Source organism: Syngnathus floridae, chromosome 3 (assembly GCF_059516105.1).
Source record: "Syngnathus floridae isolate MCC-2025c chromosome 3, RoL_Sflo_1.0, whole genome shotgun sequence".
Taxonomy (NCBI): domain Eukaryota; kingdom Metazoa; phylum Chordata; class Actinopteri; order Syngnathiformes; family Syngnathidae; genus Syngnathus; species Syngnathus floridae.
The window spans coordinates 16,595,231-16,621,016 of record NC_142415.1 but is presented as its reverse complement, the minus strand read 5'-3'; the positions used below and the strand labels follow the sequence as shown (position 1 = coordinate 16,621,016).

At 43.0% G+C, this 25,786-nt stretch overlaps 1 long non-coding RNA gene across 1 annotated transcript in view; it reads left to right on the top strand.

The window, feature by feature from the left end:
* Nucleotides 1-25,786, top strand: part of LOC148400853 (uncharacterized) — a 164,126-nt gene that overhangs the window by 135,873 nt on the left and 2,467 nt on the right. The window contains exons 8-9 of the long non-coding RNA XR_015857593.1: nt 24,773-24,872; nt 25,531-25,590. This is a non-coding gene — a long non-coding RNA (uncharacterized LOC148400853). The remainder of the gene's footprint in view (nt 1-24,772; nt 24,873-25,530; nt 25,591-25,786) is intronic.

The window sequence follows — 25,786 nt, the reverse complement described above, 5'->3', positions numbered from 1 at the left end:
CGAGCGCCTCTCGCCAATCAACGCTCTCGCCGTCGCTCCCCTTATGGCTGCTTAGGAGCGTCGCTATCCACCTGTCGGAATGAAATTAGAACTAAAGTTTGATTTTTTGTTTTAATTAACTCCCTTGAACTGGCTTCACAAGTATGTTCTTGACGTTCATTACTTTTCACTGACTGAGTTTTGTTGATTGTGCAGATGGTTGTGTTTGTGCAACTCACTAAAAAGTTTTCATTCTGATTAGGAAAGAAATAAGTCAGTCAGTCAATTTGGTCTTCACAATTAAAAATCTGTGCTTGTCCTCAACCTCAACCATCTTGGATATGGATATCCAATAAAATCAATAGAGATCTTGCTGCACTACAAAGCGGTGACACTTAAAGCTTTGAAGACGAATGCTTGAAAATTGTGCTCGTCAATTAACTACCTATTCAACCGTTAAAAGGCAAACATCTTTGTTAGATAATGTTTAAAAATTAATCGAGTTCTCTGTCTTCATCCATTTTAAATATCTTGAGTTGGACATATTATAAAATAACAATAATCTGGTGTTAGTTGAAAATAGTGGCCTGAAATTACCCACCAAGATGAATTTGACCCCATACTTTGTCACAACAAAACATAAATATCAAAAAATTTGAAAAAATCCCCAAAATTAGGAAATGTCTCCCAGTCAGACTTCAAACATTGGAGAAGCAATCACGTCTTCACAAAACCAAATCTCAGAAAGAAGAATCAGTTGAAACCTATCAATCTGACTTTGACCTGATCTACTCCAAGCCTCTTGGGTCAGACATATTTCAAAATCAATATGTTTCCTGTTCTGAAATAGAACAACAATCCCTCAGAAGATCAGAGTCTTGCTACATCTACTTCAACTTTTTCAAAAAGGGTTCCAGCTCTCACCTCGACCAATAGTCACCGACACATGACAGCGGCCATTGCTAACTGTTAAAATCATCATGGTTCTTGCTTGGGCACGTCCCCAAACGTTTGCAATTGCAAACTGAGTCAACCAACCTGTGTCATAGTCTTAAAAATCGATCGTCCCTTAAGCTTAGCTTAAAGTCTGAGTGTGTTTGTGTCCGGTGGACTTAGAAGCCAGTGGGCAACATCGGTGACCTTTAGGGGAAGAAAGCCCCTATTCCTGTCGTGGCGGACCCACGCTGCTTTGCTGCATGGAAAGGGCACAGCGTGTCGATACAGGAGTGGTCTTCTGGCCGGACCCCCGCCGCCTCACCGGCGATGTACACACTCCACGTCTGGAGGTCTTTGTGTTGTCACTATTGTGGGTCCTGCGTGCGTCCTGAGGAGTTTGTTTGGACAAAACAAAAACCAAAGCAGGAAGGTACACCGAGTGTTGCGATTGTTGTAAAGGCTACTAAGATTATTCAAACTGACATCAAGCAATGACAATTAAAATAAATAAAATATAAAATGTAAATAAAAAGTCATTTAAGTCTAAGAAATAAAATTTAATAAAATGCTAATTCAGTCACAATACATCCATTGATACAAAATAAAATAAACATATTATCAAAATCAGTGGCATAAAAAAATGCAGTAATTAATAAAAGCGCTCCAGTGGAAATCAAGATAAATTACTCAGAAAATATCCAACATCCCAACAGCATCACAATCTTAGATTTATTTCATTTTTATTTTTCTAAAGGCATGTCTAGACGTGTTTTGCCGTCTCTGAATCAAAGTGTAAATTGCCACATCGTTCCTCCCCGTTGAGTGCAGTATACCAGCAACATTAATTCCCAAGAAAATATATTTCTGTCTTCCGATATTTTTCACTGGCTGCCTGTGATGTTCTCGGTCCTTAGGATGGTGTCGTAAGGACATTGATTGTGTAAGGTCATCCTCTCCTCTTCTCTCCTCTTCTCTCCCACCCAAGAGACTCTTTCATGTTCCCAGCAGCAGGCCAACATCTGATCTAGATTGCGCCCGAGTCCATCCATACATTTCTCCACCTCTGTGATTATCTGCACCGGGATAGCAATATTGACACCAACAATCTTTACAATTTGCCCACAACACCCCACTTGACTCTGAGCACATGGAGGATATTTTTTATGGGATAGACTCTGAACGATGATAATCTGTAACAATGTCATAAAAACACCACATCGAATGTGGAGAGGCCGACGGGGTGAGTGTATGTGTGTGTGTTTGTGACATTTATTTGGCTTCATCTTTGCCCGGTGCTTTGCAATATTTGGTGGTAATCACTCAAACAATCACAGTTATTCTAATAGCCTTGGGAGGATTTCAGAAAAAAGTAAAGCCCACATTTTGTGCGTTTTGTCTTTTATTAATTCCACCGATAGTAAAATGACGCTCCACGTGCATGAAACTTGGCCGATTGTGTAATCACTTGTGAGATTAATGGCTAATTAAGCTACGCAACTTTTTTTTAGAAATTAGGGCTAATGTCTGTTTTTATTTGTACGTGTGCATTTGCAAGATAGTGTGCCCGTTTTTTGTTGTGGTTTTGAATTTTTTTAAATATTTTTTTGGCCTTGTGCAAATGGATCAAAATGACTCCGTTTGAGTCTATTTTTTTAATAATTAAATATCTTTTTAATCAGAAATAAGTCAGACTCTACTTTTCTTTGCCGAGTGTTCATGGAGGTTTACTGAAGTACTCATTGTGAGGAGTAATTTGTGTTTTTATTTACTTTACAACTTCCACCTCTGGTTGCTCCCGGGCTCAGTGATGCTTGTGTTTTCAATCTTGTTTTTGTACTTTTGTTTGTGACACTTGTGTCAGGAGTGCGCATGCATCAGTGAATCCATTAGAGGAGAAAAACACCTCAAAGCGTCTCGGAGAACGACGACTCCACCTGACTGGTGTCTTATTGTGTGCTAATGATGTCTTTAAGCACACTTTTCCGGTGGCGAACGGCTCCATATATAAAGTACCTTGTTAAGCAAAGGTGGTCGATAGCGTCGACGGCGTTTGTGTGTCCTCATTATCTGCAGGATGTCCCTCAGTAGGAGAGGGGAGCCGAGGAGGCCCTCATCGATGATGAGCCCACGCCTTTTGTGTGCGGGAGCCATCACACTCATCGATCCCACTCATAATCTCTCCATGACCCCCTAAGCAGCATGAATTACACCAGTGGGCAGTGTCTTCCATGTGTGTGTGTATTTAGGGGGGGTATCCATAATTACAGCTGATGGAGATGGTATCGCAGGGACCCACACGTATAGTGAACGAAAGTGGATTAAGTGGAGAGCATGAAGAAGTGTGAAGAACGCAGAAGTTTCCTCATGGCTAGGTCAGATAATTCTGCAGTCTCATGAAGGTGCTCTTTACTCAATGCTGTTTGTCAAATTTGGATATTTGTCTTTATCTGTGATGTTTTTTTCTGGGCTTTTGTGACACTGTGCAGTTGTAGAGATGATTTTACATTAATTTAATTTATTTAAAAAAAAAATATTGCAAGCTTGGATGTTTCAGAGACATCCAAGAGTCAGACCTTTGCTGACTTTTATAGCAAAAGAGGAATAAAATGCTCCAGTTTTTCCCTGTGTGTATCCTGCTTTTGAAAAAAAAACAGCTTTCCCAACCTATCAAGTGTCCAGCTTGAAATCTAAAGTGCCAATTCCAACTGCTGGACAGTAATTCTCACGGCAAAACAGCCACAAATGATTGTCAGCCTCACGGAATATAATAAGCTTTATCGCTCTTTTATTTTTACGACACAATTTCAAGAATGGCCTCTCCTCGACTCTTTCTGGTTATTTTCCCGGGGAGACGGGAAAAGGTAAAAAGGCTCGTGTGTCATATGAAGGTTGTCATTCGAGTGGGCTCGTACATCAAACCGGACGACCTCAGCCTCTCTGACAGTCACCGCAGTGATTGTGAGTGCGCGTCCTTGCACATTACAGAAAAGCTTGTAAGGCTGCAGGCACCGACGTACATTACAGGCGGGGATCGTCTTTTGTCTCCTGTCCGCGTCCTCACCTCGACGACAAAAAAATGCTAAGCGCGCCGTTCAAGTGTCAGCGAGGCAACTCCTCAAGTATCAGCTTACACAGGTGGAAGATTATCATTGATTCACTCACGCGGCTGTCAGTCGGCGCTCAGCCACCAGAAGCTGGCTGAGTGACAGGCGAGCGCGGAAATGCGGGGATGGGTGGCCCGCAGCCAACCACTGGGAAGCATTTTGCTTAGATGGGCCTGGGAGGATGGAGGGAGATTGAAGGAGGGATAACGCACAGGGATGGAGGGTAATTGATGAGCGTTTGGGTTGGGAAGGGGGGCGGAGTGAGATGGACTGAGATGTCCAGAAAAGAGAGATAGGGGGGGAAATGAGGGTTGAGAGCCGAGAAAATGCAAGTGATGAGACACACTGACAGTGGGGGTATAATCCTCTGTGGACTGCCACGCAATAAATATGTTTATTTCACTTGATGTAGAGACAAAAGCAATGAAGCTGTTTTACAGTTGCAAGAAATAAAGTATCTATCCAATTTGGAATGATCTGGATTTATGCATGGTGAAAAAATGCAATTTGATCTTTATCTAAGTCACAATAGTTCATTCATTCATTCGCTCATTCATTTCATTTCATGTTTGAACCAAACTAAGAAATACCAATAGTAGACCTTGGTTGTCAGAGTCTGCATCGTTTTTGTTGCATTTGTTATTTTGTTGCAACAGCATGCTTTTTGTTGCAACTTAAAGCTGAGATCACATTTTTTTGACCAATTTATGCAAATTCCCAGTTAAAGGCTTAACATACTTTTTGTTGCCCTCAACTCGTATTTATTTCAATGTATTTCCTCCATGAATGCACTCAGACAGTAAAACTAATTAGCCAATAAGTATAAAAGTAACCGAGACATCTCACTCACCCTGCAACTTTTTTCAATGTCTAACTGCTTACCGTAGACTCAGTCCTCACCCTAATCGAATTTCCGTGCACTAAAGTGTCTCCTTTTCTACCGTATCAGAACGTACGACATTAACATGTCAGGCATTCGGCTAATGCGCTCACCACGGAGGGAGCAGAAGGTATGATGAATGTGGAGGAGTGACACCTCGTCTTCATCGTGCAGCGTCTTTGAGTGTGTGTAAATCTTGTTTGCAGGATGCCGTCAGTGTCTCTGCACACGTGTGCTGTATATAGAGCACTTTAATCAACCGGTTGCAACACACACACACACACATACGAGAATTTCTCTTTTTGCTCTGTCTCGTGCACTTTCCACACACAGCAGAGATGGCCTGAAAGACTCGCCCCCATATTGTTAAATGTCAATGATTCATGATTTTATGTGCAAGCCATTAACCAATCAAGTGTGATTGCTTGGCTTCCCCGTTGCGTCCTGAAGTGCAGGACAAGATGGAAGCAAATAAATGACACAGTGACTTACGCCGCACGTCAGGTCACAAGTTCTGTATTCATTTTTGAAGACGCAGCAGAAAAAAAAAAGGGTTTTATTGTCTGTTTGTTATTAGCGCCTTGCAGCAATCTTGTGATTGTGATGGGAGCAAGTGTGTTTTATTTTCATGAAATATTATTGAAAACTACAAAACCTTTCTTGAACATCTTGTGCTTGGCTAAAATTTAAAGTTTTGTCATAATTGCGGACATTTTGACATTGAACTGTATGTTGCAGTGCAGTCTGTATAATTTATGAAGTAAAAAAAAAATTATTACAACTGTATGATTGTTTACGTGGTTGCACGGCTAGTTATTAGCTGCGAAAACAAAGTTCCAAATTGTACAACTTCACCATTATTCAAATGCAGAGTGATGCCTGTGTCGTAAAAAGTTCAACCGCGGCTGAAGCAAGCTCCCGTCAGGCCGTTAGCATGATGTCACTGCGACCATCAAGTGCAAAAATGACCTCCATAAGAGTTTCATTGTTTTTGCAAGTGCGGCCACATTATTTACAGGCGGCCGCCGGCTGTCTCTGCAGCACCTCAAGGTGTTTGTGTCACACTCACACGCCCCGCCCACACCCAGGAAAACATCACCGCCACTAACACACACAACAGGCTGCTAGTCCCAATCCTCCTGTCACACAACCCCTGCCCCCACCTCCTTCCGTCCCTTTCGCCTGACACTTTTCTACTACCACCTCTCTCTCTGTCTGTACCTACATGTGTGTGTATGTGTGCATGACACATGTTGAAATATGGAAGTGTCTGTCCATCCCGACACTTGGAAAGCGAAAACCTTGATAGCGACTGATGGAGGAAGCCCAAAGAGACAGAGCGGTCCGTACAGGTCAAACTTGGAATGGAAGAGGCCAGACAGTCACGCACTGTCGATCACTTACTCACAGAGGGAAGAGTGCACATTCGCCGCAAAAGGTCGCGTTTGTCACGAGAAGAGTCGGGAAAATGTAAGCACAAGATCAAGGCCTCCTTCAGGGATGATAGCACACGTTTAGGAAGTGTACGTTAAAGGACAGCATTTAGATGGTTCGAGTGACTCTACAGCAATTTTGGGGTGAAAACAAAGTTAAGCATAATAAAAATTAAATCAATAAACAGGTTACGTGAGGGGCGTGGCCTAATGATGGAATCGGGTTGGCTCACTTTAACTGGTTGGTCTGCATGTGAGCATTTTCTATTTGGCTTTGACCGTTTTTTTTTGTCCAAAAATTTTGGATCATACATGAAAAATAATTATACAAAATTTTAATTATTTGCTATATAATCGTCTTGCTTTCATGCATCGGACTGATTCGTAAACCTGTACTGAACTTGAATTGCGCTGAGCTCGTGTGAGCCGAAAGTAACTATTGATCCGCGTAAAGGACAAAACCACAGACGTTGTCATGTAGCTTTTCAGCCCACAAAGGTCTCGTAATATAAAAAAGATTCCTCTTGTGGATTTTCATTTTATATACTTTCTTGTTGCGTTAGGTCATATGTCTTGCCTTCTATGTTGATGTACTCTTTGCCTAAATAGAATTATGGAAAATGGATTCCAGATTGTAATACATTGAGTGCCTTTTGTTGGTTGGAGTGCACCATTCACAGACATGTCATGTTGTGTCACTGTGCTTGCTCTTTAAAAATCCACTTGAGAACAGAACAGGCATTCTTTAGTTAAATTCATAAAAATATGGTATTTGTTGGTTTATTTACATAACCAGTGATTTGATATACAAAGAAATTGAGTTATAATCTTGCTCACAGAACAAGTTTAACTCCTAAGAGAAGGAAACGCTAAAATTCTCTGTGTCGGAAAACGACTCATTAGTATCCGTCTGCGTTGCGTTCAAGAGCACTTAACAGGCCGGCCGAGTGTTAACAAGCGACGGCAGCGTTACTCTGTAATCTGCCGCGTCTCTCCGGCGATGGCTGGGAGATGATGGAGGTGGATTATTTTGAGAATGGAGCCACTCAGGTGAAATCCCCCTTTCCAATCTCTCACTTCTGGCCCATCGCAATGCTGCAGGAAGAAATCAATTATCACCCCCCCCCCCCTCGGTTGCAAATGGCCACACCGCACAAGAGCCTGGGAAGATTCCACAGCAGCATAAATGAAGGAATAATGAATTATTCCATTTTGGAAGGTAAAGGGAGGGCTGGGAGTGACAGATGTAGGATGCGTTTAATGAAATGCAACTGGGCTGTCAAGCTATCCAAGCAGAAAGGATGCGGATACCTCCTATGGATGCTCCGCAAACAGGATGCTGGAAGTCAGCCTCCGGCCATTCTCTTGTTTGTGCCTCGGCCTGTCATTTGGTTTGTTTGAAATTGTCTTATATTTGCACCTTATTAAAAGATATGCTGGACTTTCATAAGCAATGTGTGTATATACATTTAAGAAGTCTAATTTCTTTGAGTGGTAAACTGCCCCCTTGCAGTTGCATCTTTCTAAAGCTAGAGGGAGCTCATCTTTCTCCACAAAGCCTCCAGGGCAGCTGCAAGGGCCCCACCGGGCCAAGGCCAGTCCAGCAGCCCTCGGGGAGGGTCAGAGGGGGTACCTCAGCCAAATGCAAAATACACACACAGAGAATCGAAGCTGGAAGTACAATAGAGAAAACATTGATGTAGGTCCTGGCAGGGGGCTTTGAGGGTCTGCCAGGAGGGGAGAAAAAAAAATCCAACTATTTAGGTATTTAAAAAAAAAAAAGTCACCACTTTATAGACGGCTTGTTTGGTGGGTTTAAAAAAAAATCCAAGGTCTAAAGCTAGTCTGCAGTCTGAGCGCTAAACATCCATTCTGTGAATTCTGTTCTTTAAATGGGGAGAAATATTGATCTGGCTCAGCTGGCCTTGTAATGCCTTCTCTCACTATTTGTGCGCGTGTGTGCGTGCCCGCGCGCTTTGTCTTTTAGGGCCCAGTGGGGGTGGCGGCGATAGGGTGTTACCATGGATACGGCCTCAAACTCCCCCCCCCACCCCACCTCACTTGCCCCTCAACCAAACACCAGCACCATCACCTTCCCACACATGCACATGCATACAGTCACTAGGTCAACTAGGTGTAAAAAGTGCACATGTTTAAACGCACAAACACGGACGGAGTCAAAAGATGTTAAACATTTCTAAAGGCGTTTCCAGACTCATGGGCCGGCAGATAAGGATAAAAACAAAAGTGTAGCCTCGGGCGACTGGTAACACACACACACATCCACACATTCTACAAGGAAACACACAATGATGGTGGAAGGGGGAAAAAAAAAAACGCAGAACACTAATGGGCGACACAGACTCATCGCTCATCATTTCCTTTCAATTTAGCCTCTTTGTCTTCACACACACACACACACCTAGTGCTTATTGGGAGGTATGCGCGATATGTATTGATCCCTTGATGCTTTACTCACATGAAATCTGTAGTTTTGTGCACATCCGAAATACCGCCACACACACTCACACACACCTGTCTTTAGGAATGAGACATGAGGATGACTGCTGGGTAAAGCAAAATAAATGTCACTCATTAGAACGGTGAGAAAGGTGTTTTGTCTCAGAATGGCATCATTAGACACACACAAACACACACTCGCTGAACTTGGAAACAAACAATACACACGATAATAATTGGAAACCCACACACTATGAGATAGAGGCTGCCCATGAGAGCATTTCATTCAACTTTTCCAATAAATTAAAGCCCCAAGCAGCAATGAATGAATTTCATGGGGAGTCCTCAAAATGATTGTCAGGTTTTGACGCTACCGTCCGTCCATGTTAGATGGAATTGAGCCTTATTAGAAAAATGTCACAGCAGCAAGAAAAGCTCAATCAGACGATTTCCCAAGAAGTAGTTTGTCAAAAACAATGAAATCATGTCAATGAAGCAGGTGTTGGTAGATAATTTGTTTTTAACTTCATCAAACTTTGACGCCTGATATGAGCAGACGTAGGTTAGAAAAAAAGTCTGAGAATTTAACATTGACCATCTTGATGCATTGAAACCATTGAAAAATAATAATGAACAGCAATTCCAAGAAGACCAAAATGCTCATAATGTAAAAGAATCTGAATCAATCAGATTTTTTCATGAATTTAATCCTGGTGGACTGGAACAGGCCCTGATCGGAAACTGAAAAACGCAATTCAAAAATACCCCAAAAAAATAAAAAAAAAGCTCTGCTGCTTCTATAGGATGATGTCGATGATGAACGATTGGAGAGGATTTCATTGCGAGGCAGGATGTGGCCGCCGCTGGGGAGGGGCACAGGAGGGGGGGATCGATACGCCCGGGGTCAGTTACAATATTTAGGGTCACATGATTCCAGGGCCAAAATAAATCAGGATGTGGAACAAAAGAAGAAGGGAAAAAAGGTGTGGTGTGAATGTTGGGATGGGCCCAAATGGAAGACTGATGGCTTGGAAGAAAGGCGGAAGCCTCATGGACGCATTTCTCATAGGAGGCTGCAAAAAGCATCAGGCTCTGTTCGATCTGCTGGAATCGTGTGACCGTGCAGCTGCGGTATGTTGATTATTGATTAGAGAGCGAGCGGTGATTTTCTGACACCGTGTTAAACTGTGAGCTAACAGCTTTGTTGAATGCAAATGCATTTACAAGAGACTGGTCAACCTCAAAACAATTTTCCCCAAAGGAAATACGGAATCTATACCAGGGTCAATCTGTGGACGTACCATTTTTTTTTAGACTGATACCAGCCTGAGTTCTCGATTCTTGAGTAGTCACCGATATCAAATACCGATACCACTTGTACTTTTGATACATAAAGTTGAAATTAAGTTAATGCCAATTTTCTACTCTTCTAATTTATATTTCCTGATCATAAAAGGAAATCCGAAAATCCAAGACTGAAGAAAGATGACTGATATCCCCTCATTTTTTTCTGCCATTTCACAATGGCTTCAATCCAAACATGTGTGAGCTTCTCACAGGCATCTCCTCTTTGTGCTTTTGCAAGTTTCAGTTTGTGTTATTAATTGGAGGCTTTTGTGGCTCTATTGAAGACAGCCTGACCTCTGAACTCCTTAACAAGGCTCCTCCACCCCCCTCCGGGCATTAGGTCTCTCAATCTCACACTGCTTTAAAAAAAATTAGTCACACGCTTAACCACGCGCACGCTGCCTATTGTTGAGTGAGTCCGAAAGTGTGTCAAAGAGGTTTCATGGTTGCCTTAAACAGCTCTGCAGTAGCACACAAGTCCTCGACCTTGGAACGTGACCCTTGAAAAACAAAGAGATGGGTAAAGACTGCCCTCACACACACACACACACACACAAACGCACATCAGTGATGGCTGGGATGTTGAAGGTTCTATTGGCTCCATTTTATAAGCACAATAGGAATCCGAGCGTGACGCCTGAATGCAGCCGCTTAAAAGTGCTTTAATACACAGCTCGGCCACAGCGTTGCTTGTCTGTTCAGCTCATTTTCTCCAGATTTCCCCAAAGGTGATGTTCCATGTGTTTATGATACAGTTCTCATAAACCGAACATTCATTGTAGAAATGAAATTTTTTGGGACACATGGATTGAGATATTTCATTAGGCAGGGGACATTTTTGAATTTGTATTTGTTTTGGGGGGATTATACTGAATTTGTGCTATGACTAAGAATTTATCACAAAACTTTGAATTCAGAGGTGGACATTGAATTGATGTGCGCAATTGTTACATTGTGCGACTTTGCATCAGGCCCGGATGGTGATTGAAAGTGTGTACCGGTTATTGATTTCCCGCGGAGAAGTTGCTAAAAGTCTGGCAGCTAATCCAGACGGGCAGTAGATAATGACGCGTAATGAGCTAATGACTCGCTGAAATATTTAGTAGCGCCTCAATAAGGTTGCCCTATTAGAGATTGGCCGGGTCGTTAAGAGAGAGCGTCTGACGAATGGCACCTTCGATTAGTAACGCCCGGAGCTGTCAGGCAGGTACACACACACACACACACACACCCAAGAATACGCGCATGTAGGATAGACGCAGCCTCATGGTCAAACATGTGAAAGGAAAAAACATGGCCGCCCGCAGTATCAGTAGTTGGACCATTGATCGGTCAGCTTTTAAGAGAGTGACCTTTTGCAGAGGGCTCCTCTGGCCTTGATAAATCTGATCCGGGGGGCCATCTGTGTCTGGGTGGGAGCGGCCTATCCGGGATGGGACCCCAGAGAGGAGAGCAAGGGAGGAAAGTGGTGGACGGAGGAGGGGAAAAAAGATGGGGGGAGAGGGAAGAGTAAAACAAGGAAAGGTCAAGGGAGGAAGATGAGGGAAGAAAAAGATTGCGTTGGATGGTGGACATGTGATTTTTACTTGGACTTAACACTGTCACAACTAAACACAAAATCAGGTTGTTGTTCCTTAAGGTGCATTCCACACCAACGTAGCCTTCGGGGGGCTGTTATTGGACTCCGATGCAACCATCATAGCTTTTGCAGGAGCTAAAAGTTACACGCACGTTCCCACAGTGTAAAAGTCAAGTGTCAAGACGATGAAACCCGCAGAACAAGTCATAGTACCTGTAAAAGTCCAATGATTTATTTGTGTTTATGACTTTCGAAGAGTACAGTACTACGACTGGACTGTCGATATAATCAACTGAATCCCACATTGGACTCCTGACAACTTTAAGTATCCCAGAGTTGGCTTTAGGAGTTAGTAAAGGTTACATGCCCTTATGAAATTGCCTTCACATACGTATGAGTTGGGAAATTACAACAATAAACCAAAAGGAAGGACTTGTCAACGTGTCAAAATATTTTTACATGCATGAATGTTAACTTGAACAAACCGCCAAACTGTGCGGCATTTGCGACAATCCAAATTTGTACACAAGTCACTTAACACATCAGTCAATCTGTTTGGTTGTGATTACTATGAATTTTTGTATGAAAACAACTTCTAGAACTTAAATATATAAACAATCAAATGTACAAAAGGAAGAATGGTGGCAATTGATTTTGTATTGTCGACAATTTGTGTAGTGTAATATATTGTCTCTGCAATTGAGACTATAAATGACCAGAAGGGTTAAATTAAAAAAAAAAATTGTTGTCTGCTCAACTAGACTTCCACAGTGAAGACAAATGGTGCAGAAATTCTAATAACTTTTAGAGAATATTTGGCTACTCGACAGTAGCTGTCAGTTCGAACCTATTAAGATTATTATTGTCGTTATTTTTGGAAGACATGTTGGGAAGTGGTTTGTCCAACTCTGCTTAATTGTGACACAGTGGCTATCAGGAGGAGAAACTTTCCGGCACCACAGAAGTAAATGGAGTGTGAGCTGCCTTGCTCATCTCATCTCAGCCTTCTGTGCCTCAGCTGGCCAGGGAAATCAAACTTGTGGCCTTTTGCTCACAGGCTGCATTTTAAACCACTCAGCCATGATTTCCTCTCAGCGTGCCTTATTTACACAAGTAGGGGCTGGAGACCAGAATGTCAATTTGAGAGGAGGCCAAAATACAGGTTAGCACCTTACCCATTTATGATATGATTATCTTTTGGAATTGACCTTCGACATTTATGGAACATTCACAATTTTTTTTGGTACGTTAGACTGAATTTCGGTCTCTTTACATTCACACAATGACACGTTTTGCCACACTGTAAAAAGACATAACATGTATAACGGTTGGAAAAACTTTCAAATATAAACTCTTATTTCTATGTTGCAAAAAATTAGGAAAGCAAGTTTTCAAAACTGCAACATTTAAAACATGTAGTTGGAGTGCCCAGCGTTTGTTGCCTTGTAATTTTGAATTTACCTTGAGTCCGTATTGCTCACCTTTGCTCAACAGTAAAGAAATTCTGTTCCGAGAGACATCATAATCCCCATTTTTATGGCCCTCTCAGGTTATATTTTTGTTCCGCTATCTGTGACAGCGACATACAGTGACAGGCAAAAGAATCAATCGCTCTTCCACACGACGACATGAGGTACTTTGAACCTGTGTATCCACTTGTTGCCATTCATAAAACAGAACAGCTTTGCGTTCATCCAAACAGAGCCAGAAGTCAATTTAGGAGTAAATTGACATGGGGTCATGATTGTCTAAATTTTTTCGAGTGGTGTTTTGAATTTTTTTTCTCGTGTGAAATACGTGCCTTTGTCAAATGTGGAAAAAAATAGTGAATGTCGTGTTTGAGCGCGAATGCTCATCTCCCAGCATTGCAAAAACTGATGTGGGCTAATAACAGACCCAGGTTGTTTCCCCGCAAACACATGTGAATTCTCAACTCCACTTTTAGCACACACACACAGATGCGCTCACACAGACCATTACTCTTTCTTTCTCTCTATCTCGTACGTTTAATTCCCTTTGGAAAAGACAGGTGCAAGCCTTGATTGAGCCTGAGCCAGATTTAGCCTCGGCTCTCAGTGTGCGTCCAGCTGCACTCCTCGGCCCACTGAGATCGATGTCCAAGCAGCCAGCAGGCAGGCAGCCAGTCAAGCGGGCTGCACCCAGCGGGCAGAGGGGCCTACGGCTCTCCCCCGGCCCCGCATACGGCCGCGCTTCACTGGGCTCATTGGTCAGACCGCAGCGGGGCACCAGCGCCGTGCCAAGCCCAATCACTGCAGCCCCGATGCAAGCGGGCAGGATACGCTGCGGGCCGGGGAAAAGGGAGGCCACCACCCCCTTCTCAAAAATAAAACCATGGACCTCCACCTTTGGAGTGTTTCCCTCCCAACTCCTCTGGAAGCTTCTTCATGCAAGCCTCCACTCCCGGCTCCATCCATCTCGGAGCTGCTTTGATTCCGGGCTCTCTCTTCCAGTTTCAGCCCTTCTCCAGCCAACCACAGTTTCCTATTGATTTATTGATTGCTGTCTGCCTGTGGGAGAGCGGCCGCAGTCTCCCTCCGCTTCCCCCGCAACCCCACTGCATGGATTTGTCTTCCGCCTTCCCCTCCTTTTTTCTCCCCCTCTCCATCTCCCGGTCGACGCGGGAGCTCTGAAACATGAATTAGAGAAAGCAGGAGAGTCCAATTTACTGGGAGAAATCAGATTCACCTTCTCGTGCACTCATTTCTCCTCACCGCTGCCTCTCACGTCCCACCTGTCTTTCCCTTTTCTCCTTTTTTTTTTTTTTTAGACCCTTAACTGGGATATGTTTAAACTATGTTGCTCATTGAAATTCTACATTTCGACCGTGAAAGAGAACCTGAAAGAACCGTGTTTCTATTTGTTATCACAATTACGATTTAAGCAGAAAACTGCCATGAATCCTCAGGCAAAGATTGGAGGTGGGCAGGATGAGTTTGAAGGGAGGCACTTTTTTCATCAATGAATCTATAGATGCTATGCTAACTGCTTGTGATTAGCGGTTCTGACATTTGGGGTTCAAATCTCAATACTGGCATTCATATGCGGGATTTATACATTTTTGGATGAACATCTTGGAACTGTTTGGTTTAGGGAAGATCGTTTTACTAAACTTTGGGGTTGGATTTGGGGGTTTCGCCGAATGTTTTGAACGCCTGATTCCATGACGGTACTGGACCGAGCAGAATGGTCAAACTGGAAGAAGGTGTGTCATAATGGAGGTCTGCAAAGGTGTAGCTAAACCTGTTACCTAACGCGTCATGTTTTTCAAAAACTCAATGGTATTTTTCAAATACTTTTCTGGAAGACTGTTCTTCACAATTCACGCAGGCTATTGTTTTTTTCCCACACCGTACATGTTCTAGTTTTACATTCTGTCTCCAGATTGTGTCGACACCAGCATGTGTTGTGTTGTTTCACGGAATGCTGACTGTAAGTCGATTTGACTTTTCTGCATCGCAGCATCCCTCTGTGAAACATCCAGCTTGTCCCTCTCAAGGCAGAAGAGCTACGGGTTGTTATAGGTCACAGAGGAGAGCATCTGACGATGTGACCCACTGGGTCAACCTGCAGCCCTCGTGCAGGCTTGCAACAATAGTGTCAGCACTAATGGACAGGGGGACTGAGTAGACATGGGAGAAACCGGGGCATAACCCTAAGTCGATATAATTAGCTTTGTAATCGCATCGTGTACAATATTTGACCACATAAAAATATCATAACGTCGTAAAATGTTGAGTGAGATGGACCCAAATTGTGCAGGAGGTTTTAATCAACCAGCTTGAAGATGAATTCCGTAGGATGGAAAGTGTTTGCGGAGAAAATTAGACTCTTCTGTATTGTCGGCCTTTTGTGGACTGAAAAGTTGGATGAGATGCTTTGCGGTCGCAGATCAATAGTTGAATTGGGCTTATGATGATGGATGGATTTTAGTGCTTTTGTATGGAAATGGATACATGGACCTAAAAAGATGAAATTGTATAACAGGCTAACACGACTCTAACTTGTCATTTTCTGATTAAGTGGGATGTTTCACAAAAGAAAATGTACTATTTAGTAGTTGTTAAATGACAAATTTAGAAATCAATGAATGTATGAAAATAACCTTCTCCAAGTGGATTTCCACTAGCATCCTAGAATTGATAATTGCATCCTACAAACTACTACATTTATGGCCTAGAAGTCTTTGTCTAACAGATAATTAATTCATGAATTAATTAAAGCGCATTAGCGCAGGATAGTAGATGATAGCATTCTAATTTCAGTATACCTGGAGAAATGACAATCCATTCCAAACCAAACACTGAAAGAAAAAAAGCCAAGAACTTTTTTCACCGCATTACGTTCTGCTGGATACATTGCAAAATGCAAACCGGATAGCCTCAGACTTCCACCACTATAGCGACCCACAGACAATCAACAATTTCTCATCTGTGGAAGAAATTTTATAGGAGTGACCAAATCCCAGATGGCAGGCATCATGCTTGAGTTTTCAGAAAACTGTATCAGCAATAACAGTTGTGCCTCAGAGCAATGAGGCTTGCTGTATCAATATCCTGACCAAAAACTCCTGAGATGTGTCTGTGTCGACCAGATGAGTTTCTCGACTGGAGCCTAGTTGATTCCACTGAGGAGAGGATGCTCCACACCTGAGGCCCCCGGAAGACAGGGCAGTCATAGGTCGGGTTCAATGGCAACACACATCCACAGAGGCACCACTGTCCTTTGGTCTGACGCCAGCCCGGTCAGAGCACCGGGGCGCGGGTTAGGTATCTGCGGGCCACAGAGTGGCAGCACCGGGACAGACGTCTGCCTGGCTGCCGACAGGTCCGATCGATCAATAGGCCGACTCTTCCCTCCTCCATCTTGCTTCCTGTCGTCTCTCCCTCCCGCCTGACAGCTGCTTTACTCTCTGTCTCGACACCAGTTTTCCAGGCTCATTTCTTCCATGCGCTGGACTCTCCTTTCAACCACTGACCCTGACTCAAAGTTGTCTCCTTTCGGCTTCTTATCCTCCTTATGAATTCATAGCTATTATCCACTTCAGACAAGGAGGAGCACGTATTTAACACACTTAAGGCATTGTGGCGCCTGAGCCCTAAAAGCAAACTCACCAGTTGTTTAAACAATGTAGTAAGGCTGACGTAGTCATGAAATTCAAAACGTTTTTCATGCGGCTAGAACGGATTCATTGAATTTCCATTCAGTTTAATTTGGAAAGTGGCTTTGAAAGATGAGTGTGTTGACGAGGTAACTGATCTTTAAATATTATATTAATATTTTTACTGCTGGTATCTAATTTACGACATTGGTGATTAGTCATATGTACTGAAGCGTCAAACCATTTTGTGTATGCGCGTATGTGTGTGCTGATTTGTTTTTTTGGCATGACCTCATCCAGCGAGGAGCGCTCACGCGTCCCTAATCATTTTTCCGTGGGATGCCTCACCTTCCCATCAAGTGCTTCTTCTCCTGTTGGCCCCTGGGTAATAAAGATAATGGTGTGAACTTCAACTCCATCTCAGAGCAATTTCTCCTTTTTAAAAAATAAATATCCGCCGGCTTTATCCATTTGAACAGGGTTACGTTGGGTGAGAAAGGAATGATATCTTGGAGAAAATGTACGCATGGCCTTTGATTTTTGTCTACTTTCGGGCAGTATGTGCTCCTTTTTAGTGTAATAAAAATTGATCTTTGGCTCTTGGCACATTAGTGTTGAGCTTTGAAATTACATTTGCAGATCGTGTATGTGATCTGGATCTGAAAATCAGGATTCAGAGATGTTTTGGATTATTGCGCTGTACACTACACTCACTATTAAAATATAACAAAATAGAAATAAAAATGAAATAAAGTTATGTTTTTTCTTCTGATTTTGTCTAGATCGGGTAGTTAGCTGTTGCGTGCTAACCAGAACGCTAACTTGCTTTTAGCATAGCGGGCTAAGTCATGGATGGATGATATGAAATGTATGCTGCAAACACCAAAGTTGTTTTTCATGCGAGCACGCTGGATGTTTATGCCTCCAGCCACGGTAAAATATAGCAAAATAGTAATAATATAGCCAGCTAGCGAGAAAAGAGGTCGGGTTTTCACTCGTTAGCTTTACTGTTAAAAGACTGCCTAGCTATCTTCCCATCATTGATCGTTTCCCTTTTTTCCTTTTATTTACTGGCTTCAAACTCTACTACTTTAGCCTTAAGGAGCTAAAGAGATAAAAGCAATGAGTCCATTTCCTCTCTTGTTCTTCATCATCTTCTCCGAATTACTCCTCTTCATCATCAACATCTTGGTGGTGTGCCTCTTTATTTCAGTGAAAGCTTATTTTAAATGAATGGCGTCTGACGCCAGGCCTGTTTGGCTCTAACTTCACAGCAGCTTCCTTGAAGACTTGCAAGTGTCCTCACACACACACACACTCTAGACCGTCCATTGTGTTTATGGGAAGCCTTGAAGTAGTAGAGAAGCTTCTTAACAGCATGACGGGAGTTCTAAGAAGGACACACACACACACAAACAAACACACTAATGGCCTTGTATTATCCATCAGCAGCGGCACACAGACGCACACACACCACTAAATATACATTGGCCAGGCTTACGGCCAACCCAGCTCGCCCAGCCGTGCCTTCCATTCTCCTGGCGTACGTTCGTTCGCGGGACGACAAGATGGGTTGCGTTCGCCTGATAGGATCCACGAACCGGACAGTGCGTGCCTGCTGTGTGCTCGTGTTCGCAGTGGCCTGGTTGACTGTCATCTTTCCGGACTCTGCTGTGCATCGGGAGCGGCTAGCGTGCTATCACTCTTATATGTTCATCTTCTTGTTTTATTTTTCCTGTGTTGTTTACTTGTATGTGCGTTGTGAACTCTGTCTTGTCACCCTGGGATAGTGAGAAACGTCATTTCGATCTCTTTGTGTGTCTTGACATGCGGAGGAATTGACAATAAAGGAGACTTTGACTTTTGACTTTGACTTTGACTTTGACATTATCAGATTTCTTTTTGGAAAGTCTACAAGGGGAAATAACCTCCAAATACTTTCAAAAAGACATTTGACAACAATGTCGAAGATTTTATTTTAGGCACGCTAAGCTGTTACTAACCAAAACAGCAGCACCCATCAAGAGATATAAACAGCTACTCAGAGGAATGTGAATATAAATTGTGGCCAAGTGGGGCAATGACCCAATAGATCGGGCTGGAGTGAAAAAAACTTTGTGTTTGACAGTTGCAATGTTCTGTGATGCTCTTTACCGCCACCTACAGGATTTCCCAATCAAACTCTGTCAATGCAAACCTTTACACACATGCATCGCAATGGACTTTGACCTCAGCTTCACGCCAGCACTCAAGGACAAACCCGGTTCGCCTCCATCGGTGGCCCGCAAGCGCAGATCGTTGTCAGAATATTTAGCTAGTGCATCTTGTTGTCGAGTGGACTTTAATGAAACTGGCCTGCTGGGAGACATGAGGCCAGTGAGAGTAAATTACGCCTCCCGCTCTCGTCGCTCTCAGCAGGTCTGCTTGCTTACAACAAGCAACCTACTCTGGATTGTTGTGATTTCCAATGCCTATGTGCTGTTGTGCACTTGCAAGTCCCAGTGTGTGTATGTGTGTGTGTGCGTGCATGCGTGTGTTTTAATTATTGTTTGTTTTTTAATTATTGTTTTCCCCAACACACACACTACACACACATGGCGAATGGATGGCGGCTGAAACTACTGCTGCCTCTGCTGACGGGGGGAGCATTGATTTTTTTTTTTTACTCCCCCCTCTGTTTTCGCTGGGATTTTGACAGAATCATAGCACCATGGAAACAAAGAAACTGCTTTGTGATAGAGAAAAACCTTTCATTTTGGTGCAGGCCTGAATGGCGGCTTGCCACTGATAACAGCATGGACAATCACACAACACAACACACACATAGGTATACACACACATATACACACAACACAGCACATATACGGTTAAGGTATGATTGCGAACGCAAACAGCAAAGTCTTTTCGAGTCAACTATAAGCCTCAGCTCAGACTCCCAATCACAGTCACAATCAACTCAAGCTTGAAAAGCTGATTTTTATTGCTGCGCCGACAAACATGCACATCTTCAGATGTTAAACAATCAAATATCTGTTGATTCTTAATCCAACTTATGTCGATTAATCGATGGACCTGGTATTTAAAAATTGCGTTTTAAGTTCCATCTCTATTCAAGAACAAGCCAATATTTCAAATTGAAAGTGCAGGAAATGCCCAAGCATGAATTAATTATGATGACTGGTTTGGACATGACAGGAATTGTCGCTGATTGAATTCTAAAATAAAAGCAGAAGTTTGCAGTTGCCCTATTTTGATTTACCATGAAGATAATCACTCTGCTTTCACTGAAGGCTCCAGAAATCATGTTTAGTGTCCAGAATTCCCGATATTGAAACAATTTTAAATGAAACGAGCGCTCAAAAGGATTAATTGATTATCGAACAGGTTATTGACTAAACTGATAATCTATTGCCGATTAATTGATTAATCATTCTCCTGTGTGTGAGTTGATTATAAAAACAGTGCGGTGTGCAAAACGTAAACAATATTTAAGTGTCTGTAATAGCTCAAGCAGCGACCTGAACCCCCTTGCCCCAAAAAGTGCATGTTTGTTGGGTTATTGAGACAATTTCCAAAGGTCTGCTCATCCTGTGGTGAGAAAAAACAAGAACGGCCGGCAACAACATGCTGACAGACAGCGTTACGGCACTAAACAGTGAACATGCACAACCAGATTGCTCTTCATTAAGCGATTTGACCCGCGGATATTAGATTTCCGCAGATTCTATTGCATTTCGCATCTTTTTTATCATTATAGAGATGACGAGGGATCAAATCGATTCTGTGTCAAATTAACGTGAGGAACACCAGACTGCCTGGCTTTTCTCTTTGTGTGTGTACGATTTTGTAGCGCTGGATGTGAGCGTGCGTGTTTGGTCAGTGCAGTATGTCGAGTTTGTCTCCATTGAACTGTTGGTGTAATATGAACTAATGTGAACTAAGACAGACGTTTGAAGAAACAATCTGCTCTAAATATGATCCAGTGTAGATAACAGAAACAGGATTTTGCTTCGTTTTCCTGTGAGCATCGAGAGAAACAATTCTGGCCAATGTGGATGTTTGTTTGTTATTTTGTTTTGTTTTATTTCATTTTATTTTGTTTAGTTTTATTTTGTTTTATTTTATTACGTTTTGTTTGCTTTTTCATGCCCATAAAGACAGCATGAATTATATTTTCACTAGCGGAGGCAGCACTTCATCACCAACACACCAAAGATTGATCGTATTTACTAAAGGGTTCATTTTGCTGGGGCTGGATAATTTCTTTTGACATTCTTTCCATATAGGAAAAAATGTATTCATCTCAAAATGAATGAAAGCCAAATTTTAAAGATTTTTAGCTTACATTTGCAGCATCTTGGCGTCGTGGCCTTTCCACGATGACTCATCTCATCAGCAGCCTTTCACCTCACAACAAAATGTCCCATCTGTTAACATTTCCACGTTTCTCCGCCTTCAATCAATAGCAATAACACACGCACATAGGTCCTCTTCTCTTTGTTAAATGTGATTGCCGTCGCCACGCTTCCAAACAAAACATGTTGACACGCGCCACCTATGCTTTTCTGAATTGCCATCCCACCATTGCATTGATTGTTTCCTCTCATTCTATTACCTTTTTAAAAAAACATACACTCACACGAGCCCACCTCCATTTCAACTTAACGTGATTGTTGACACGTGCATAGATTGATCGGATTTTTGGATGCCTTGTCATTAAAGTGTCCGGATGAGATAATGACTCCGCGCTCCTTCTTAGTTAGTTAAACACGCGTCAGGGATTATGATGTCAACTAGATTAAATGATCAATTAGACACACATTCAAGGCGGAGCGTGTAACCCCTCCCGTTCAAAACACACACACACATTGAGGGATGAGGCCCATATGTGTATGTTGGTCAGTTGGTCGGGGTTGTGGAGAAGTGGGGGGGCATGGCTTTTTGACCTTGAGCTCAGGGGTCAGGCAGCAGACGGACGGCCAGCTGGACATTTCCATCTCAAAGACCCCTTAGGACCTCTCTCACACACACACACACACACACACACACACACACACACACACTTTAGACGGAACCTCAGCCACCTCCTCTCACTGTGGATGCTGGGATGCTTTATGAGTGCAGAGGAGCGGCAGCCATTCATTTCTTCCTAACTCGGGGTCTAATGGAGAGGCCTAAACTGGAAACCTGAGCTCTTATTGAGTAATGAGCCGCCCCTTTACTGTCGTGCGTGTGTGTGTGCGTGTTTTCCAGTGCGGCCAGCATCTGACCCTGTAAATGATGACTCCCTCCCCTCATCCACGGTGGCTCTTTACTGCTAATAACCTCTGATCAGATCTCAGATGGCCGAGCCCTCGGCCGGGTCTGGACTACCTCCAGCTTAATGCGCCACGATCAAGCGTGGGCATCTCTAGCAAGATCCGCCTTCAACGCAGCCGCCGATGCCGACTACTTGTTCTAATATCTCCGTGAGGAGGGAGGCGCTTTTCTGCGGGCTAAGTTGATCAGTCATCCCCGACCAATACTAACCATGTCGCCGGGCTCCTCTCCTCCCATCTCCTCCACCACACAGGAGACGGCGGAGAGCGACCGTGATGTACATTTACCTGCAATTAGATTTGCAGCGGCCAATGATGAACGCTTCTCAGAGCTGTATATGGCAACAGCTTGATCTGCTTGCGTGCGTGCGTGTGTGTGTGTTATTTCATTTAACAGTCTCTTCATTTGGTCATTTCAAGAGCTGCTCAAAAGACAACATTTTGCATACAGCTCTTGTATCGACATACCAATGTTGTGGCTCAACTTGGTTTGCGTGTGCTCTTTTATCTCTGGGTCACACGTTGAGGCCCGGTGCCGTTCGGTGACAGCCCGGTAGTGTTTACATGGCCCTTTTGCAGAGGCCAGTGCATGGATAATGATTCAACCATTGGAGATTAGTGATGGGATGAATACAATGGAGGCGCTGATAGCTGCCTCTGTCTGTTTGCACTGGCATTGCTGGGAACGGCGCAGATAACACACACACACACAGTAAGTCAGTCCGTGTACACGTGTTCTCAACGAAAAGCACTTTAACAAGAGCCTCATGTCTACGTGCGTGTGGACAGGGCTGTGTAAGCACATCAGTTTCGGGCAGAGACACACACACACACATTTTAGATTTCATCGTCCCTGAACCTCTCATCTAATCGCTCCTTTCTTTACCTCCACACACAACTCCCACCACCACATCCCCACCTCGGCCTCCCTGCTGTGATTTACCGGCCCCTCCCCTCACCTCAGCGGCACATTAAGAGCATTTAAAGTGTGGCCGTTACTAAACAGGGCTCTTTATGGAAGCCAGCACGCACCTCCGAAGCCCATTATGTCTGCATCAAAGTGGCATAACGGTGACTAATGAGCGATGGATATCATGAGAGACTGTTAAATCTCTATTGGCTATTGTCCCGGGTGTGTACGCGTGTGCGTGTTGCCGATTGGGAGCTTTCAGTTCAGTGCAAGACACACAGTGCATTTGCTCATATACTGGCAGCCGGGGGGGAGTCTATTTACTTAACTGCAAAGAGTACAGAGTACAAATACTTGCCTGAGGGTGGATTTGGATACGCTACTGATGTCCGTTTTTATCAACAAATAACTTTCCAAATGTTTATTGATGAAAGTTCACATGGGAAATAATGGAAATCGAATACTACGTTTTGGAGTCAAACTGCTGCCACGTTAAAGTATTCAATTTGTTTTAAGACAGTTTTCCTTTATGTCTTTATTGAGCCAGGGCATATATGTATAATAAATAAATATAATTTTCAAACCAATTTTAGTCATCTGAAAGTGAAAATCAGTGATTTAAGCAATGCTGGAATGTACTTACAATTTTTTAACTTATGGTAATGGAGTAAAGTGGAGTACGTCAATAAGTCCGTCTTAATGGCTTGTATACGAAATATTTTGTTGTGCGAAGTGCCTCATGAATGTCTCATTTCTGAAAATGTGTCTGTGAGCAAGCTATTGTGCACTTTCAGCCCACTGTTAAGTAACTCTTATTAAATTACCCCGTCGTGTCTTCGCACGAGTGTCATTCATTTGTTGTCTAGAAGCCAAAGGTGATATGAGTCATGTTTTTGTTTTGTTTTCCATTGTTTTGATTCAATTTAGTTTTGTGTCATCTTAAATCTTCCCCTTACCGGAGCAATCTTCTTGGCAAAATGTCACTCAAGTATGTTTTCTCAGTGGAGCAGCTGTGCATAATTTTCCATGAGGTTTCTGCCCCATGAAAAAAATACATCTCGAATATACTAATTGAATGAATCTATTTAATCTAATTAATTAAATAATTCATCTAATTAATTACTTTATGTCATGCTCTTATTTTTCGATTTTCTGCAGTGTGCAGTTGACCCCCCCAAAAAAATTAAAAAGCACTGGCGGAACTAGAAGGGGGCCTCGGGGGCATTGACCCCTCCTAAATTATGCTTAACATTTGTAATTAGTTACTATTTACTCTTAGGAACACTACTGTAATAAAAAAAAAGTTAAAATAATGAAACATTTCCTGTCACATCTGTAGTGTAATAGTTTACCTGCCCGTGCCAGCATTCACCTGTGAGTTCATTCCCAGTGAGTGTGACTCATAGTCCTTTGCTGCAATGCTGATGAGACAAGATGGAAGTTCTGGCCGTAATCCCATAATGGCCGCTGTTCAATAACAGGAGAAGCCATGTAATCCTCTTTTAAATGCAGCGTTTGTTGTCCTTATGCCACACACTTTCCCTATTAATCCCACGCGGGCCTGCCCTCACGCAACCCCTTTCCGAGATGCATCCAATACAATTTGTATGGATGCATTTTACATTTTCAACACTGAGAGTCACGCACCCAAACAAAAATCCTTTTGTTATTGGGAATAATGTTCATTCTTGGTTTGTTTGTCATTAGAGTCACCGAGAGCATCTTCACCCCAGAAGCAAAGTGGTACATCGTTTTATCTTCTGGGAGCCATCAAGGAGCCTGATAACTCACAAGCAAACAGACGCAAGTATGGCATTTTGTCTTTTGCTTTGAGAAATAATTGTCCTCTTGTTGCTACATGAATCGCAATCAATGATCATTTCTCCGTCTAAATGTGACAGTCTTGTCATCCTCGGTGATCCAGGAAATGTCTAAGTGGACAAGCAATCCCAAATCTCTTTAGCCACCAGTTTTTATAAAGTTCTTAAAGACAGTGTCATTAGATTTACGATGACGCGACATTTCTTTTAGTATAAAATTCTACTGAACTCTCGAACAAATGAACAATTTGTCACCATCTAGACAAACTCTCGTAAGCCACTCACACACACACACACACACACATACACCTGAAGAGACAGACGACATAATACATCTGCTTTCTGCATTATGGATTTTCAAAGACTAGTAAAAGACGCCAATGCTTGACATAACCACTGAGCGCCTTGTTAAACGCGCACACGCTGCGCTCCTGACTGCCCGTCCAGCCTGCCTATTAAACGTGCCACTTTCCTCGTGTAAGTGGCTGAAAGGGTCTTAACCGATGGTGAGGGACAAACCGGTTCCTGCGGCATTATTAAAGAGATCGCCGCCGCTGAGCTTGTTAGTTTCTCGGGGCATGCTGCTGTTCATTGAACAAACTTGGCATTAACTTTTGACTCAGCTCCTGTTTATCGTATTTTCAGATCCTATCAGAAATTGGCCCACAGGGGGTTCCCAATTTTTTGATGCGGCAAACAAGTCAGGTGAGTGAACCCACATTAGTCACCTAACACTAACCCCAAATCTAAAATCAGGAGAGAACAGTCATGCATGAAGCAGCGTTGTAAAGTTGTGCGCAAACAAGTGAAAGAACAACAAAGCCATGAACTCGTTTTTTACGGCAGCGTTACGCAAACGTTTGCTGAAAGGGGCTACTGTTACTCATCAAACTGCATCTGA